At 32.7% G+C, this 20,736-nt stretch overlaps 1 long non-coding RNA gene and 1 pseudogene across 2 annotated transcripts; both read left to right on the forward strand.

The window, feature by feature from the left end:
* Positions 1 to 714: 714 nt before the first annotated feature.
* LOC105162386 (uncharacterized) lies at positions 715 to 7,187 on the forward strand (annotated as a pseudogene). Its single transcript, XR_016065502.1, has 10 exons — positions 715 to 819; positions 929 to 1,321; positions 1,440 to 1,507; positions 1,858 to 1,924; positions 2,007 to 2,058; positions 2,471 to 2,665; positions 3,277 to 3,414; positions 3,541 to 4,126; positions 4,503 to 4,690; positions 5,807 to 7,187. The product of XR_016065502.1 is annotated as an uncharacterized LOC105162386 (transcript).
* Positions 7,188 to 13,780: 6,593 nt separating this feature from the next.
* Positions 13,781 to 16,128, forward strand: LOC148788110 (uncharacterized). The gene is made up of 2 exons (XR_016065503.1): positions 13,781 to 15,439; positions 15,817 to 16,128. It is a non-coding gene; the product is annotated as an uncharacterized LOC148788110 (long non-coding RNA).
* Positions 16,129 to 20,736: the final 4,608 nt, after the last annotated feature.

Consider the following 20,736-nt stretch of genomic DNA (forward strand, 5'->3'; position numbering starts at 1 on the left):
AAAATATAATTTATAATTATTATTTATTAAGTACTAATATAATAATTATTATATGTTAAGCACAAATATAATAATTGTTACATGGCTTATAGTAGCAACAACTATTATAAGATTTTTTTTTCTTTTTTAGGAAATGTCCTTAATGAATGTAGTTGTGTTACTTTGTTTGTGAATTTTGTTGATTCTATTTTTCAATTTCTTTCTCTTGATTGTTTAATTCAGAATGATGTTGATACAATTATTGAGAAATATAGTTCTAATCTTGATTTCTGTTACGAAAAATTTTAAAAAAAATATTTTTTTTAATTGTGTTAATTGTAGTAAATATATATATATATATATATATGCATTTTGCTATCGAACTTATTGTCTTTTTTTTTGCCACTTGATATATTGGGTGTTTGTTTCTCTTTTAGTAACTATAATGATGTTGCATTTACTAATTTGAAGTACTCATTTATAACTTAGTAAATATTTTGAACATTATTGTTTAAATAAAAATCTGAGTAAAAATTTTAAAAGTACTAAAAGTAGTTTTGAGAGAGATCTTTTAATTAAATATATTTAGGAAGTGAAACAAAAAATATAAAAATAAGTTAAAAGGGTGTTTATGTTGTGTTAACATTAAATTATTTGTTTAGGGGGACTTTTGTTATAATAAACATAATTTAGGGGTCAAAATGTATAATAAAAATTTTATAATTTTGTAATAGGTTTATATTTCAACTCTCTCCTCTTTCTCTCTCTCTCTCTAGGGTTTTGTTTTTCATCGATTGCACGAAAAATTCCCCAATTGGTAGTATCTATTCGATCGAAATGGTAAGCAAATGCGCGTTCCTGATTTCCAATTAGCTTATACGCTATTGTTCGCTTAGCCATTTTGTATCTCGTGCTGTGATTTATCGAATGTTTTGGTTTAATTTTGTAGGAAAATGGAGGCGGAGATATGGAGGCGAAAATTGAGATGTTGCTGAATGTGGAGAAGCAGATGAGGCAAGTGGGTGATGTTGCAGGTACGAGGAAGGCCGTCACACCTCTTGCAATTCTTCTTGTTACACCTCAAACAATGCCCCTCATTTTCTCCCTCCAAGAAAGCGAAAGCCGGCGAAGGAGAGACGCCGCAGTTCCGTCCTCCCACCGCCAAAATACCCTCGCCCAACCCCACCATCAAACCATTTCCCTTCTCCTCTTGTTCACTTCTCCGAGGAAAAAAGTTAAAGAAAGCAGGTGAAGTTCATGGTGGTATGGCCGACTCAAGGTTCGAATGTGAGGAGACGCGGGTGCGGATGTGGGTACAAATCCAAGAAAGGAAAACCCCCTGGTAAAAACCCTTAAACCACCGTTTTCTCCCCATCATCAAACTCCGCCCACACTCACATGGTGAAACCCTCTCACCTTCATTTCTTTTTTCTTGTGTTCATTTCTCACCCAAAAAACAGAGTAAAGAAAACCAAGAAAAGCAGTGGGAGGGGGGAGAGACAGAGCGAGAAGGAGGCCTCAAATTATGGTATTGCGAAATGTTACTGCTGTTTGAACAATCCTTCTTGGCCCAATATTTTCTCATTGTTCATATATTGATAGATAAAGAAGGAATACTGGAATACTCTCTGTTGATGTCCTAAGTTTGCTCTCACTTCCTTGCTTGCAAATACTTTCTCCCTCCATCTTACATGTCATCTTTATCTTGCTTTCTAGTGCTTCTTTCATTTAATTTTTGCTTTGACAATCCTAATGTGTTTAACTTGCTCTATTATAATATCATATGGTCAATAATTTTCTTCTACTTAAAATTAGAAAAATGTTGCTAAGGATTGTTGGAACAGTTTACATCTGAATTTGATGAATGTCTTCTTCTAGGTTTGGGATTACACTGGTTTTGGATATACAAGGTACAATGCAGAGACATTAACAAATAAATACTAGGGTAAGCACAATTCTGCAGCTGTCTCCTTCCGTGATGAAACCTGTAATATTCACAGATAATCTTATTTGTGGTTTTCATTTAGGTGAGTTGTGGAGAATAAATTGCTTCATAGATCTTTATTATCATGCTTACAGGTACTTAAATTTGGAAAATGTTTGTTTTTTACATATAGAAATTTGGAAATTTGGATAATCTTATTGTGCATATGCTTCTTAAGTTTCATCTTTCCCAAAAAATTCTAAGCATGTTATCTTAGTCTTGTTCTTCAGTCAGCTTCTCCTTTAATTGCTCATCGACAAAATAGAGCATTCTTTCACGCACTTTGTAATGCTAATCGCTTTTTGAACATCTGATTGTGAAATGTTGACATGCAATCTGCGCACCCTGATCTTAATCCAAAACTGAATTGCTTTTTAAACCATCTCTAATATCACTTTCTGGATATAAATTTTTGTTCAAATGCTATATTAGTTTAACTTTAGGCTTCTGAATTCCTTGATTCTTATCTGTAGAACTTGTTTGTTATACTGCTGTGCCATTTCTTAGGTGTTAGAGGCGTTTTTGGCTCCAGGATCGGAATTATGGATGCTCAACGAGGTTCCTGAAAAGGACCGAGAAAAGAAGTTAACAGATGGTGGCCTTGACATTTCAGGATTGGTTAACTTAAAACTGGTCCATCGTGAAGGGAATGCAGTCATTCGACGTCACTTGGAGAGTCTTCCACTAGAGACATTTGATTCTGTAAGTATTGTCATGCTCCTCTTGAGTTCATGTCCCGACACTAGCAAAACATTGTTACATCTTCACACAGGAGACCAACTATTAAAGCCCAATCCTGTAGTTTCAGAATGACATTCCGATACGCATTTTTGAAAAGATAACAATAACATATTAGCATAACCAGACTGAAAACGGATACACATTTATATTTCTGCAGACTAAGGAGATTAGGCACGGAAATATTGTAAACTTGAAAGGGGTGGAAGGCCTCATAATTGTTTACTTTTTATTTGTTTATTGGTTTATTTAAGTGAGGGTAGTTTGGAACTTCCCTTTTGCGCCTTTTTTTTTACAATGAAGAGAACTTGGAGCTGAGGCTTTGATAATTTCAGAAGAGGGAGGTATAGTCTGTCACTATAGTATCTCTAAGGAGAGATCATCTTCCTTATTATAGAGTAAGATGCTTTCTTGAGGCCTGGAATAGTGTTTGTTGATGAAAGTTTTTTGTTAATTTTCCGCAAGCCTTGCCAATTACTCATAATATTCGCAAGGTTCATTAATTGTTTGTACTTTAATTTGAAGATTTTATTGTGTATCCTCGCTATTTTTGAGTGACATTATACTTGTTACAGAACACAGCTTTCCAGCAGAAAATATATCCTTCCAGATTAAGCTCAATGACCATACATTCAAGATCCGCATCAAGTCCTCATGGATCTTTAGCTAAATTGGAACTTAGTGATGGGAATAGCTTGTACGCCAAATTAGTGGTAAGTTTCATGTAGAACTTAACTATTCAAATTTCTCCTTATATCTGTAAGAAAAAACCATCAATCTACTCTTAATGCTTAAAAGATGTTGAATTAAGGTGTCCTGCTATATGGTGCTCACTGAAGGTTGGAGCTGATGGGTCCAAATCACGAGTTAAGGAGTTAGCGGGAATAAATTCAACTGGATGGAAATGTTCTCAGAATGCAATTATATGTATTGTAGAGCATATGGAGGAAAATCATTGTGATTGGCAACGTTTTCTCCCTAATGGCCCTATTGCACTTCTGCCAATTGGGGACAATTTCAGCAATATCGTCCGGACAATGACCCCTGAAGAGTCATTGAACCGCAAATCCATGTCAGAAGTTGATTTTGTGAGAGAAATAGATCGTGCTCTTGACAATGGCTATGGCCCACATCCAAATTCTCAACTGTTTGGTGGCAGAGCTGCATTCTCTTGGCTCACTGGAGACACAACAGTATCCGCCAATGAGTGTTTTGAAGTTCCTCCCAGAGTGACTAAAGTAGCATCTGAAAGAATGGTGTTTCCACTGTCTCTGAATCACATTAAAACGTGTTGTTCTTATCGGTGATGCTGCACACACTGTTCATCCTTTGGCTGGTCAAGGAGTTAATATGGGATTTGGAGATGCATTCTCTCTTTGAAAGGTTATTGCTGAAGGCATTGCAGTTGGATCTGATATTGGGGAGGTATGCTAACATTCCTTGGCGCAATGAAAGATATCTCTTAAGGTTTGAGCATGTTACAAAAACCCCATCTGGTTTTTAACAATTAAGATGCCCAATGCAGTCCAACTTTACATCATAAATTCACCCACCGTATCCGGTTTTTTATGTGGAATATGTAATGTAAAATATGAGCAAGAGTGGAAACATAATTTTTCAATACGCAGGCCTTTCCCTCTTTTTTTTTTTTTTTTTTCGTTTAATCCGTAATACCCAAACCTGAGGGTACATGTCTGTATAATTATTCCGTAATCTTCCTTTGTTATTCCAGCTCTTAAGATGTGACAATTTGTAGGACGTGAACATTTATCTAAATCATGAGCGTTCCATGGTTGCTTAGGTGTCATTGCTAAGAGGATATGAATCAGACAGGAGACCTGCAAACTTGACAATGATGGCAATTCTGGATGGCTTTCAGAAGGCATATTCCGTTGATTTCAGACCACTCAATGTACTGAAACGCTGCTGCATTCCAAGGGGCTCATTATATTTCACCATTGAAAAGGCAAATAATCTCGTATGCATCTGGTGAGCAGAGATTTCCGCTTTTCTTATGACTTGTAACAGTTAATTTTCAGAACCATGCTAGTTCTTTTTGTGAATGATGAATTCTATTACATGAAGTTCTAATGGAAGCCACTTTTTCTTTTATGATGTTTGGTCCCCTTGACCTGTCCAAATCCAATTTTCATCCCTCTTTATCTTCTAATTCAAGAACCAGCTTCAATTTCTGATGGAAGGGCCTTCACAGTTTATCATTGTTGGTTATTACCACGAACAGTTCAGTCTCCTTTCTAAGTTGATTACATTCATCATCTAATACCATATTGTGAGTGAGAGGGTGTTTCTGCTGTTTGAACAATCTCAAATTAGGATTTTCTGTACAATTTGGTCTTATGTAGACGTTATTCGTGATATTCCTGTATTTAGTCAGTTTGGGTAATATTGATGCTGATGAACTTCAGCTCAAATATTGTTTCATTTGGTAATTTACTGAGTTGTGGAGCTTTGTGAGTACATGTATCATGAATGATTATGCTACTCAAGATTGATTTATGATCAGCTACCCCCAAAACACTTTTATTGTATTTGTTCTCGAAAATACGCAACTTGTTAATAGATCTCAAACTTATGCGAACCAATTCATTAGTTCATTGGTAGTGCTAGCTATTCTTTTGAGTGGATGGGTGGGCTGGTCCTCGTCCTACGTTTATCTTTTTAATGTTGTTCAAGGGTTGAAGGAGTATAATATTTGGGCATGGAGATTGGGTGGTATTAAGTTAAGCGCTAGTAGCACAATGACATTGGGAGGAGAATAAATGGAACATAAGTATTGTCAAAATCTTTTAGGTACCTTTGAGGACTTACGATGCTGGCGATCAACATAACAAAGCACGACGGTCTTGTTTATAAGAGTGTCACTTTTGGCTGTGTTTGTGTTTATGTAATGATTCATGTTGTGCTTAGTTGTATGATGCCCTTATAAGTTCATGATTGATGGTTGGTTAAGGCTTTGTCTTAACAACTACTTATCTTTTTAAGCAATGCTTTGGTTGTTCATATATATATATATATGTGTAGACATTTGCCACATCTAATGCATTTGTCAACGTCTTTGTGTTTCAATGTTTCTGGACCACATAGGTAACCAAGCTTGTACACTCGTTTAAGGAAGGTTCGGAGGAATGGTCCAAGAAGGCGGTAGAGCTTGAGGAGTCATGAAGACTTTAGAAGTAAGTTCTATTTGTAATTTATTTATCCAACAATGGCGAATGATGCACACTACACTAATTCCTCTTCTGAACATGCAGTTTGGTTGTGGAATTTCAAAGTTATCTGTTTTTCTTATGTCCATGCATGCTGGACGCGAATGGAAGATGTATGAGGTGGCAAAGACGGTCTTTGAAAACAATTACACAGAAACTAGAAAGTCTTTGCAAAGTGATAACGGTGGTAAAAGTTGATCATTTTCTTGGCTTTCACTCTTCATTTCATCCATCAAGCATTCCTTTATATGTTTGCATTGTTTGCCTTGAGTTCTTGATATTTATAATCTACATTATGGGGTTGTGATTTTCTTTTAATCTATGGCAAGTTTGTTCCTTTGATAAATAGTGTTGGATGCTTTTTTAGTGGTTTTCAATTACTTTACTACTGTGGTGTGGGGTGTTTCTCATCTTGTTTTATTTGGTTGTGCTTTTATGTTATCTCATTCAAGTAAACGATGTGTATTGTTCTTTGTGGTATATCAAGCTCTGTGAGACATGTTTTGTTGTCGGGATGTCTGTAATTGTTTAGCATTTTAGGATTAGACTCTTGGTTCAATTGAAATTACATGAAACTTCTCATATTCTAATTTTGATTTGAACAGCCCGATTCACCTTCCAAATGAGATAAAACCATTTCAAAAGTAAAGAATTCGGTGACATATATGTAGTGTTAATTAACAGATAGGAACCAGAGGGTAACTTCTTTTTAAGTTTTCATTTATCTTTTGTTATCCTATCAAACTACTTTTGTTTTGTTTTCTTTTGCCAGATACTATCAAACTACTTCCGTTTATATTATTTTTTAGCAATTTGACAAATAAATGTGATTTAGGAAGTCATAAGATTGAGACATGAATGTGCACTAGCATTATGTGATTGTTGCTTTGATTAACTGTGGAGTTGTTGAGGCATAATTTCATGCATTTTGAATTGCTTTGAAAGAGAGTTGGAATATCTTTGCTTCTACTAAATCTTAGGATTCTTGTGAGATCATATTTGTTTGCTAAAACTCTACCTGATTGATCCTTATATCCCTAACATGGCACATGCATCCATTTTGAAAAAATCAAAGGCCCTTCCCCTTCTGGAAAAAAAGAAGAAAGAAAAAAAGGTAAGAAAAAGGAAATTACATCTACTCCGCTGGTTTAGGTCACTTAGTAACTGGGTAACTTCATCACAAATGTTGTTATTCACGTAAAACGGTGGCCGGAGCTATGAGTATGCAAAGCACTTTAGGTAAAACGTGTTTTGGTTGAGTAACCGGGTGCCTTCACCACAAGTGTTGTCATTCGCGTCAAAAGGCCAGAATGCGACGTTTTTTGGTTGAGTAACCGGGTGCCTTCACCACAAGTGTTGTCATTCGCGTCAAAAGACCGGAAAACGGCCTAAAGAACACAAGTCACGGGCAAAAAAAAAGGAAAAAAAAAAGAAAAAAAAGCCGTGACTAAAGCAAAAGGGGAAGAAAAAAGAAAAAAATTCATTAGTGGCCAAAGAAAAGAAAGAAAAGCGAAATCCGTCCCGACTAGGTCGATGTAAGGAGATAAAAGGGTATTGTGCTAGCATCGAGGATGATAACATTTAGAAACCCATAGATTTTGTGGAAGCTTGATTGCCCTCCTCTATACTTGGCAAAACGAAGTGTTGTGATGTGATTGGCCTCTTACCCTTGTTATGAGAAGTTAGCATTTGCGTAATGTATTGCGGCATTTGTGTTTTGAGATTATGTGCACATAGTATTTCATTCTGTTGGAGGCAATAACTTTAAAGACATTGCGGCAGTCCTTTCTTTTCTTTATTGATTTATTAAAAAATTGTCACATTTCTTTGTGCTGAAATTTTTTTGTGTAAAATCCTCTACTTTAGGCATGCCTTTTCTTATGTGACTACTATTTTTGGTTGGGAGGAGGAGGAGATAGATTCTGGCCTTGTATTTATTGTAACAATATTTAAATTCTATATTATTATAGTTTTCTTTAATCTTATGAATTATTCCCTTTAGATTGCCATCCCAGCAGGGTGAGGGTGCAAGTTCAGTATATAGCAGTAGTGCATCTTACATGACCGCCCCTTAAAAGGAAAATGTATGTGCTTGCATGTAAGAGTTAAAGAAGTCTACCATGCTGCATATAGACAAGTATTATAAATTTTTCACTTCTAATCTTTACTTTACTGGCCCATGAATGCGGTGTATCCAGGTATGTGAGGTTGGGAATCATTGTTGACTAATATTGAAAATAAAATCAGATTCCTTTTTTGTGTTCCATGTTTCTTTTAAACTCTTTAATGAAGTTCATCAGATATCTTTCAGTTACATTTGCTACACTTGATGAGAACACCAGATGATGTCCCTGGATGTGCTTCTTAGTGCTGGTGTTCCGTGGTGCAGGTGACTATTTATATGCTATCATATCATATTTATCATTTGTACCCTACAGTTTACAATTGCTGGGGTCTTATGCAGAACCCATTTAGTTCATTGGTAGTGCGAGCTATTCTTTTGAGGGCCTAGGTGTGTTAGTGCTCTCCTGCATTTATCTTTTTATGCTCTTGAAGTGTTGAAGGAGTAAAATTCAAGTCCATACTCGACAATAGATATTGGGTGGTATTGAGTTATGCGCTCGTAGCAAGGTGTTTAAAATGAAAAAAAGATTACATCATGAGAAGAATATATGGAACATAAGTACTGTAAAAATCTTTTAGGTACCTTTGAGGACTTAGCGTTCTGCTAGGGATTTTCTTATCCATTGAAAAATAAACAGATACATTAGATACCATCATTTGTTAATATTAGGTCTGTGTTACTTTCTGTTGTTCTTTATCTTTAGTGATTTAATCTTTGGTTGCATTGTAAGTCACTCTCTTAAATCAATATTTTTCTTGACTACTGGTGCAAAAAGCTCGAGAATTTGTTGTCACTTCCCAAGAGCTTATCACTCGGGGTTCAGTCCTGGTAAGTCACTTGTACTGGCTTAATTCCTATCGATATTTATGTTGATCTATCTAGAGAAGTTATTTAATATCAATATCTGAAATTAAAGTGCTTATTCTGTTTATTCGATCTTATTGTTTTAGGATATTATTGTGGAGATGCTGCTGATATGGCTAATACTGAATCGTCGAGTGTTGCAAGAGAAGCTGCAATACATAGTGCAGCTCTTAGGTGTCCTCCAATGGTGTCTCGCTTCCATTTATCATATGATCTTGCAGTCTCGTTATGCTATAGGTTTGTTTTCTTTTCTTATGTGTGATCCTCTTCTGGTATCACGCAGAAATGGTCTCTTGGAAATTTAGTATTTAACCGGCATTCCTCTTCTTGTTATGCCCCTTTGCAGAAACCTATGGTAAGATAATAATTATTATTTAAAATTGAAATATATGCAAATAATTGCTTCGTTTATGGAATACATGACTTTTGATCACAATGGGAATGCTAATTATTGTGTCGCGCTATAGAATGATGCATGTTAGTTGGAGCTAAATGAAGGTAATTTGGTGGATATCTCTAAGTCATAAAGTATCATAGCATTTTAGAGGATGCTTGATGGTTTTGATTTTTTGAGTGCAATAATGGCAATATACTATAATTGTCTACAACAGTAGACATACTGTCCCCATATTCTTTTACTATTCCTTTCTCGAATTATGATATGCCTATTGCTATGTAAATTGTTGAACTTATGTACATGAGCATGCAATTGCAATCTCTGGGATTTTGGCATCGAACTATTTGGACAATGCTCTGGTCTGTTGTTGTGGGATGGGATGTTTGATGCTACATTTAGGATATTCTATACAGTTTGGTCTTATGTAGACTTTATTAGTGATATTCCTTTTTTAGTCAGTTTGGGTAAGATTGAAAGTGATGAACTCCTGCTCAAGTATTGTTTCATTTGGTAATTTACTGAGTTGTGAAGCTCTGTGAGTACATGTATCATGAATGAGTATGCTACTTAAGATTGGTTAATGATCAGCTACCCCCAAAACCCTTCTATTGTATTTGGTCTCTGAAATATGCAACTTGTTAATAGATCTAGATCTGAAACTTTGAAATAATTAAGCAGGCTGTTCAATTTGAGAATTGGAATTCATTGGGTTTAGGGCTTGAATTGGTATCCTTTTGTCTATACCTGTATCATCCAGAATGGTACCGTGATGCCAATCAGGATCACCATGAACTCTGTGCTTCCTGTTTCCATCATGTCATCTGTACTTTGTGCTAACTTGTATTGAACTACTGTAGCTCTTTGCGGATCTTGGGGATCTTCAATAGCACTGAAGTGTTGTTTATATATCAAACTACTGCTGAACTGATGGAGTTGAATTAGTATCTAGTTTCTATAGAGACTAATTACTGGACTACACACTATGATCATGATCATTCTGTTGCAGTTTTTCGCCACAGAATATGAAATAAAGTAATTTCTACTGTGATAACGAAGAAAATTTCGCTCTTATGATCATCTACATTTCTTAGACTAAATATATTATAAATTAGTTACTGAACAAGGTTCTTTCTTATTTACTTTGTTGTTTAAATAGGAATCTATGGTAGCGAAATTTCTGTTTTTTCCTGCGAAAGGGACAAATAATGACATGGAATGGAAGGAGTCTTTACTTGATACACCTACCTATAGTTGGGTATGCTTGTTTTACAATGTTCCTGAAACGGGCGTGTTCTTTTTCAGGTAGGAGATGTGGCAGTGTCCATATTGCACAGTATGGTAGCCGCTCATTCAGGTATATATGATGCTGGAGAGATTGTTACACCAACCCCCAGAGTAAAGAGGATCTTGTTGAGCTCATGCTGTCTTCCACATATTGCACAAGTAATATTTTTAAGTGCCTGTCCTTCTATTGGTTGTCTGTGCTCTTGTCCCAAATTGGCCAACTGAAAAATCTACTCATACTTATTAGAATAAAAAATTGCTAAAAACGCAGAAAGTTATGCTTATTATTGTAACTTTTGTTTATTTACCTGGAGAGCCTGAAAAATGTGAAGGTTGATATGTGTTTCAAATGAGTTCCATCAACCTTTGTCCTCAAATATTTGAGATTTTCAATCTGGCAGTTCTACTATTTGTATTCGCTTAGGGATAGTAAGTCGAGGATTATGTTGATGGATATGCGTGGGTGGGGTACAGCATTTCCGACTTATGTTAAAAGAGTTCTCTACCAACTAAATTTTGCTTGTACGTAGATCTGGTACAAGTTGGTTCAAAAGAATTATGAAGGGCTGTTCATTTTGTTTTTCCCTTCCCTCAATCTTTACTCGCTTCAACGAGCAGGCCATTCTTTCACGTACATAAAGCACTGGGCCCCTTAAAGCATTCCTTTGGTTATGAGCTTGGTACATAAAAGATTGATATGTGGCACGTAGAGTAAAATAGGATCAGAGCTTTATCCTACAATAAACCGGTTGCCTTGCAAGCCATTTAAAATGGGAGTCAGTTGTCAGGTATTTATGCTTATTGTCCCATGGGATGCACATTGGAGACTGATTGAGCAAACAATTGTAGAAGGGTCACTGGAACTGTTGCACCTCCTTAAACTAAGATACAGTTTCCGTGTAATATGACTTAGGATATCCGCGTGTACTAGTATCCTTAAACTCCTGGTGTTTTAAAGATGCAACTTTTCATATTCTCTTGTGCCTTTTCATGGTAATTATATTACAACACTTTCACTTTGGAAGTGGGGTAACTTTTGTTCCTTTCTTTGCCTTCCACAGAGGTTTGAGATGATTTCGTTATTTTTTCTTTTGTTTTTAAGCTGAACTAGGCAGTGGCTGGATGGTGGCTCCATCATTGCACATTTCAGAGCTTTGGTTAATGAACCAAACTCTTTCCTCTATTTCTTATGTGCAGGCAATGCTTTCTGGTGAACCGACTATTGTTGATGCTGCTGCTGCTCTGCTGAAAGCTATAGTTACTAGGAACCCAAAAGCAATGATCCAATTATACAGTACAGGCGCATTTTATTCTGCTCTGGCTTACCCTGGATCTAATCTTCTTTCAATTGCCCAACTCTTCTCAGTGACTCATGTTTATCAAGCTTTTCATGGTGGTAAGGAAGCTGCAGTTTCCTCTTCTCTACCTTTGGCGAAAGGAAGTGTTTTGGGCGGCCTCCTACCTGAGTCATTGCTTTATGTATTGGAACGTAGCGGCCCAGTTGCTTTTGCCGCAGCAATGGTTTCTGATTCTGACACTCCTGAGATTATTTGGACACACAAGATGCGAGCAGAAAATCTGATCCGTCAGGTAGCCCTGAATCTGCAACTGGAGTTTGCTACTTGTATTTCACCCCAAGCATCTTTTGTAAACATTTAGTATTTACATTCTAAAACATGGTGGTACTTGAGTCATCCTCAATGCAAATAAGTGCTGCATTTAACTCTCCGTTTTATTTGATTAGGTTCTTCAGCATCTTGGTGATTTCCCTCAGAAATTGTCACAGCATTGTCATTCCTTATATGACTATGCTCCAATGCCACCAGTGACATATCCAGAGCTGAAAGATGAAATGTGGTGTCATCGTTATTATCTTTGAAACTTATGTGATGAAATTAGATTTCCTAATTGGCCTATTGTTGAGCATGTTGAGTTTTTGCAATCATTGCTAGTAATGTGGAGAGAAGAGTTAACTCGAAGGCCAATGGACCTTTCTGAAGAAGAAGCTTGCAAGATACTAGAGATTTCCATTGATGAAGTATCCAGAGACGACTCCCCTAAGAAACCAAGTTTTGAGTCAGTTGAGGAGATACCTAATATATCAAAGCAGATTGAGTTTATTGATGAGGAAAAGCTCAAGAGACAGTATAGGAAACTTGCAATGAAGTATCAACCAAACAAAAATCCTGAAGCGAGGGAGAAGTTTCTGGCAGTGCAGAAAGCTTATGAGTGCTTGCAAGTATGCCAAATTCCTTTATCCTGTGTGAGGATCTGTCGTTACTCATAAAAAACGGAGACTATATGATTAAGCTTGAGGGAAAAAAAAGGAACATATAGACAAGGGATCTTATAAGCTGCCAGATCTTATTTCAAATGAATTAGTCGACTTGTTTAGGACGCTGTTTTCACAATTAAACTGTTTATTTGACTAGTAAAAAGGTGCTCTAAAGGTATTTATGCTGTCAAGATGAGCCAAATGCTTTTTTACACACATAAATGGATATCAGTATTGGTTTTAAATATATCTTGGAACTAGGAAGGACATGGGACTATATATATATATTTAATTCTTAGATATGATACTACCTCAATTTAAGGTGTGGACCAAGAAATAATTTAAATATATAAATTTAAGTGGCTTTTGCGGAAGAGTGAAGATGTAAATCATAGGGCTTTCCTATGAGGTTTGGACTACTTACATATGTTTCCCTTTGGTTTTGTTGCCTCCATCTCATATTTCATTCTGCAATCAGTAAATTCTTGGAATATGATCAGCAAAGTTGGACAAAATTCCTAAACTGGATCCCTACATATGAGGGTTTTTATGAGGCATGTCTTTGGCCGGAATGCAATCCTCTTTAATTGGTTGTATTTCTTCATATTTGAGTTCCATGTTTCATATTTTCTTTTTAGTGATCTACTGCTTTCTCATTCCTCTTCCTTAGGTGACCATGCAAGGATTGCAAGATCCCCAGACTTGGAGGTTGTTGCTTCTCTTAAAGGGCCAGTGTATTCTATATAGGCGATATGGGAATGTATTGATGCCATTCAAATATGCTGGATATCCTATGCTCTTAAGTGCCATTACAGTGGACAAGGATGATAACAATTTTCTTTCCTCTGATCGAGCACATCTTCTAGTTGCATCCTCGGAGCTTGTTTGGTTGACGTACATTCATCATCTGCCTTTAATTTCGATATCAATCTTCTTTAGATAAGTACTTTGTAAATGTACTTTTGCTTATGTAAGTGTGAAAACTTAAGCTTTATGAACAATATGAATTTTGAAGCCACTGCATCAGCTGGCACATGACTGTTACATCTTACAAAAACCACTCCGATGTTTCTCAAAAAATTGCCGTACCTTGATGTTGTAGTTTTCTCTTGTGGTCTGTTACTTGAATCGAGGTCCATTTACAAACTTGAGGGTTCATAGAGTTAATGTTTATTTGTTCAGTACCTTTTGTCGAGTCAATTTGCTTGCGAAGAGAGTCCAACTTTTATTTTAAAATTGAACAAAATCTTGGAACTATTGTGTTGAAGGTACTTTATGGTGACTATTCTTTGAAAGACAAAATTTCTTTATTCTACGGCACTGTGGAAGTTTATGGTTTATGAACATTGTGAACTGTGCATCAGCTGCTATGTGCCTGTTATATCTTAAAAACCACTCCACTGTTGCAAACTGCTTTATCATGATGTTATGGTCTTTCTCAGGTGGATTATTTTGTTTGAATCCAGGTCCATTTCAGAAACTTGTGGTTTTATAGGGTCACTTTTTGTTTGTTCAGGTACCTTATACCATTGTTGCTCCAATATGATTCGACGGCGGAGGAATCAGATAAGACGGATGCACATGGTGTTGGAACTAGCGTTCAAATAGCAAAAAACATACATGCTGTAAAAGCATCTCATGCCTTGTCAAGGCTTAGTGGTTTGGTTGACGAGGAGATCCCGACACCCTACAATCAGGCTGCAGCTGATGCCCTTAGAGCTTTACTAACCCCTAAACTTGTAAGCATGCTGAAAAATAAATTAGCAAAAGACCTCCTATTCACATTAAACTCAAACTTGGAGTCCCCTGAGGTAAATGCTGCAGATTTTGCATTTTGACAAAGAAAAAACATATTGGGTGCTACTTGAGCAGTGCCTCATCTTCTTGCATCAGTATCTGCATATTTTCTTTGAATGTTGTGAAACTCAGAGCACTATAACAGGGCAGGCTTCTTAACATACCTTTTCTGATATGTAGGCAATACTTGCTGCTTCTTCTTTTGTAAGTACTTTGTTGGTTCTATTAGATGTAGATAACTGAGGGAAAAAAGAGAGGAAAGCAATATGTTCTACATGTTTGTGTTATTAAAAGGTTTCAAATTTACGTCCTTAGATCTTCTTGGCTTTAACTACTTGGTATGTAGTTGTCATGAAGATTCTATAACTGATTCAAGTTTCACTTTTTTTTCTTTTCCCGATTTTCTTTTTTACTAGCAAACCCGGGTGTGGTGGTGGCATGGATGTTTTCTGGACGTTCTGCATTTAAATCTAGAGAACTTAATTTTCCTTTGAACTGTCTTTTGCACTGGACATAGTCTTTAATTCAAAGAATCTCTTGTGGTTTCTCATCCACATATGTTATGGTACCCGTCGCATGTGCAATTTCTTCAAATTTGTACTGTAGCCCTCTAATTTATAGTTCTTTCTTTTTTGTCTTCCATCTTTCTTTTAAACTCTTCTAATGAAGTTCATCACATAATTTTCTTTCAGTTACATTTGCTACGCTTGGTGAGAAGACCACGGTGATGTTCTCGGAAGTGCTTTAGTATTGGTGCTCCATGGTGCAGGTGACTATTCACAGGCTATCATATCATTTTTATCATTTGTCCCCCAATGTTTTGTGTTGTTGGGTTCTCATTTTCTTGAATTTTTGACTAATTGGAGCGTATTTCTTCATTGTTTTTGCTGCTCTGATTTAATTTATCTAGTAATAATAGCATTTGTGTTCTACCACCTTGCATATTTGCTTCTTTGCTGCTGAAACTCTGTTGTTCTCCATTTTCAACTTTCTTGTTCACAGTATATAACAGCATATATACTCAACTAACATATTGTAGAACTCTTGTAAAGTTAATCTGCTCTTGTGGTAGAGATTGTGTACTTGCTTGAGTGCTTGGACTCACGTTGAAGTAACTTCCTCCTCGCTTATACAACTTTTTGACAGCATAAGAATTGGCGGATGAGGAATACAGTTGTCGAACAAAACCTTCCAGCCAAAAAGGTGAGAATAGATCCATCCTAATACGCTTTCATTTATTATTTAAAAGGGTATATAATTGAAATAATACATAAGTGGTGTTCACACTTTTATTATAGTATAATATAATAATATATATAACTGTAAATGAAAAGCATATTAAGTTATTGTGTATATTATAAATTTGTGAATGATTAGCTATTCTATTTCTTCATTTATAAGTGTTATTAAATAATTTTATAATTAATTTTTAGTTTTTAATTTATTTGCATAGGATAATGGAGATAGTATTTGTTATTTTTTATATTTCTTCTTTTTCGTGATGACAATTATATCTCTTTCTTATAATAATAGATTGTTAAATTATGTAAGTAACTTTGTGTAATTAGTTAATTTATGTAAAATCAAGTTAGTAGTTGAATTCTAACTTGGATGTTATATGATAATTGGATTCTAACGGAAATGGTTTATATGAAAATTATATTACATAATAAGAATTATTTATGATTTATTATATATTAAAAATTATTTGTAATGAGAAAGTCACCATTATTTCTTTTATTTTATATTTGTTTCACTTATTAATTAAACTTTTTATTTTATTTGTGGTGTTGTAGGAAAAAAATGTTTTAAAATTGATGAAACGAATTGGACTGCTACAAATTAAAATTTTAATTGATTATTTAATTTAAAGATTAATTAAGAATTTAATGATTTAGAAATTACATATTGCTAGAAAAATTATTGAGCAAACCAAATATTTTAATGCAATATATATGTTAAGTAGTAAGACATCAATTATCTATAGGCTTGTTACACACATACACATATATATATATATAATTATATTTGTTATCATTATTTATGGTTTAATGATTTTGAATTTTAATGTGTATAAATTTTACAAGCTCGATTTGAAATTTGACCAATTTTTTAAGAATCTGTTAACGTTAAAGATAAAAAAAAAAAAAAATCACATCAATGGCTAAATAAGTCGAAATTAATCTTATATGTAAATATTTGGAACCACGTGACCAAGGCATTTATTTGTACTTTCTGTCTACATGCATATTATATTATACAATTATATTAGTATTTTTGTGATTTATTATATATTACTAATAATATTTTCATATTATTATATTATTATATATAGGCTTTTTGTTTTATTCTCTGTGTACCAATATTATAGGGCAAATTACATGTTTTTGATTTCTTAATGTCGTATAATAGGACTTTTAAAGAATTTACATGCCTTCTATAATTATATTTGTCATATCGTTTATGAATTACCTTTATTCCATATTATTAGATAGATATTTATTTGCTTTATTAGACAATAAAAAAGGAAGAAAATTGAATTTATTGTACGAAATAAATAAATAGTTCATATCGTTATAATATTTGTAATTATAATTGAATTTATTGTATTTATAGTTCTCATATAGGATTAGGAGTTAGGATATAAAATGATGGTCTTATAACTGATAGTAGAAAATTAGAATTACGTCATTTAATTAATATTGATATGTCATATATATATATATATAGGATGATGTTAATATTATTATATTTTTATTTTTATAAGTGTAAAATTTTTTATCAATATCTTTGGATCAATTCATAACGGAAAAGGGTTAAGCCTAAAACAATGAAAGTTTCAATGTGTGTAACTTAGAATTTTTTGGAGGAAAATATATTTTTTTTAATTTTTAAGTTAATCCTAAATTTATTCATTAATTATGTCAAATTAGTTGCTTATTTTGTTAATGATGTTTTAGTGGCAACTTAGCTATTTCTTTAATTGTTAATTCATAACAATAACTAGTTAATTTTTATGGATTAGTCGTCATGTACATAATTAACATTAACATGAATGTTTATAAATTTTTAGAGATTTGGTTTGAATTTGACCAAATCCGTAAGAATTTGCAAACATTAGAGATCAAAAATCATATTTAGATAAAACACAGTAGCTTGTGGAAAATATATAATAAAAAAAGTCAAAAATAATCCTATATGTAAATATTTGGACCATGTGACCATGGTATTTATTTTTACTTCTTGTACTCTAAAAAACAAATTCAATTTAAGATAGGATTTTTAAAAAAAATTATTTACATGCATATTATATCAAAGGCTAAAATAACAAAATAACTTTTTTTTTTTTTTGGTGCACTTTCTTTACTAAAAAAAGTAATTGGTTAGACTAAGAATAATTTATGTACTAAAGTTGTCTACATACATATTATATAATTATATATGTTACATTGTTTATGAATTATTATTATAATCATACTGTTCATATTATTATATATTTATTCACTTTATTAGATGGAGATCGAATTTACTGTACAAAATTAAATAAATCGTCTATATGTGGATAGTTATTTTTTTGCACTAGTTGTTCCTTGTTTTGTCATTTTTCTTTTAATTGATTTTATTAATTTATTCTGTGGGTAGTTATTTTTTCGCACTAGTTATGGTATTTCTACGTGTATATAATAAATAAATTTTATAACTTAAAAAGTAATAATTTGTTAGGTAGTGGTTTTAATAATTAAATGATATCTTTGCATTAATTTTTAATAGAAAAAAAGTTAGATGGATAAGTCAGTTTTTTAATTTTATATGTAAGCTAATATTATTACTTTAAATTTTGATTTTGAATAACATCAAAAATTAAATAAAAAAACTAATTTATTATATATATTAAAATAAAAACTTCAATAAAAAATTATAATATATGGTCAGAATTTATTATTAATGTATATAACCAAACATTATGAACATATCCTTGCTGTGATGTTTCGCAATAAAGTTAGTAAATAAAAATTAATTTTTAATTTATTTGATCTTAATTGTCAAAGTTCATTAAAATATTTTCAATAATGATTTAATTCAAATAAAAGTTTTATTTCAAATTTTACTTAAAAGTTTATTTATTTCATATTAAAATAAATAATTTGAAAATAGGAGAAAGAATATTCCATGATTTTCAGTTTTTTATTAAATTATGGGCAAAAAGAATATTTATCTGGCTGGGCAGTGGTCTTAAAAATTAAACTTTATGAAACATAATTTTACTTGTATATTATTAAGTTTAGAAATTATACTTATATGTTCTGTCAAAATTCTCCATTTACATTTTACCTTTTTCGATGTATGATTTTACCTTTTTCGATATGATTTCGACGTAAAATGTTGACTTTAGCAAATAAGAATTATATAAATTTTGAATTTCGTCAGTCATTATATATTTTTATGTATATTTTTGTACTTAGGATGAATATAGGTTATTTATATGGAATGGAGTTAATATTATCATATATTCTTTTTATAAGTACAAATATTATTACATATAAATGTGATTGAGGGGGTAAAATTGAAAATTTGTGTAACTTTTTTGCTATCGTCAATATTTTTCGTCCAATCCTTAACAAACAGGGTTAGATTAGAATTTTTGTTTTTTGAGAAAAAGTGTAATTTCCATTTTTAAAAGCGATATAAGTATAATGAACCTTAGATTAACCATTTCTCAATTATCTTCTTTAATCATATGATTATATTATTTGAAACGTTGAGGTGGATAAGTTATTTGGTCCTTATTTTATATTATATTTAGATTTAATGGTGACTTATTATTTTCATGAGTAGATTTGAATGTAGTCTAATTATTCATAATTTCTTTAATATTATGCTTATATATTCCTATTTATATGGTAGGTATTAATTAATTTTGTTAAATTTATAATTATAATCATATTATCAATCAAACGATGGGACTTCATACCTAACTTAATTTTTCTTTTTTTTTTTCACTTATGTACTCTAAAAAATAAAATTAATTATTTACAATTAAGAATAATTTATGTACAAAATTAAACTTAAAATTAAATGATAATAGGACTTTTTAAAAAATCTACATGCATTTTATAATTATATCTTTTGTACTATTTATGAATTACCATTATAATCATTTCTATTATTAGATATATATATATATATATATTTATTCGCTTTATTAGGAAATAAAAAAAAGAACAAAATTGAATTTATTGTACAAAAATAGTCCATGTTTTAGTATATCTGTAATTATATATCATATTTGTGTTTATATATTTTTATGTATATTTATAATTTTCATATAAAAGTAGGAATTTGGACATAAAATGCTGACTTTAGAAGTGATCTTAAAAATTAGAATTACATGACTTAATTAACATTCTTAGTCATATATATATATAGAATGAGGTTTATATTTACAGAAAAGTTCAGAGACACCCCTGTAAATAATAGGAATGTTGTAAAAAACTCTCCATGAAAATTAAGGTATCATATACTCCATAAAATAAAGTTCAAAAAATTCCATCTGTACAAAAATTGGACCACATGTGCTTAGATTGTAATTTTTCTATGAAAGTATCTTTATTTTTTTTTATATCGTTGCCATTCTCTCACTTGTAATATATTTAATATTATATATATAAATTTAATAATTAAATATTATTTATATAATACTCTTATTTAATTATGTTGTTATACATTTTTAATAATAATAAAATATTCTTTTATATAAGAATTAGTTAATTATTTATATAATAAAATATTATTTTAATTAAATTAAAATTATATTTATATATATATAATTAAAAAAAAAACAACAGACGTCGCCCAACGCAACGAGGGCGATGCCGGTCGGCCAGATCTGGGCAGTTGATAGTGCCCAAATAAACGGTGGGGGAGGAAAGGTCACCGGAAGGAGGGGGGGGGGGGGGGGGCTGTTCGGAGGCGAGAGGGCTGGGGGGAGGGGGAAGAAGACGCGAGGGGTTATAATTGTTGTTTTGAATTTTTTTTATAAATTATAATTATATACATTATAAATGT

Source organism: Sesamum indicum, linkage group LG5 (genome assembly GCF_026168435.1).
Source record: "Sesamum indicum cultivar Baizhima isolate 11 linkage group LG5, ASM2616843v1, whole genome shotgun sequence".
Lineage (NCBI taxonomy): Eukaryota > Viridiplantae > Streptophyta > Magnoliopsida > Lamiales > Pedaliaceae > Sesamum > Sesamum indicum.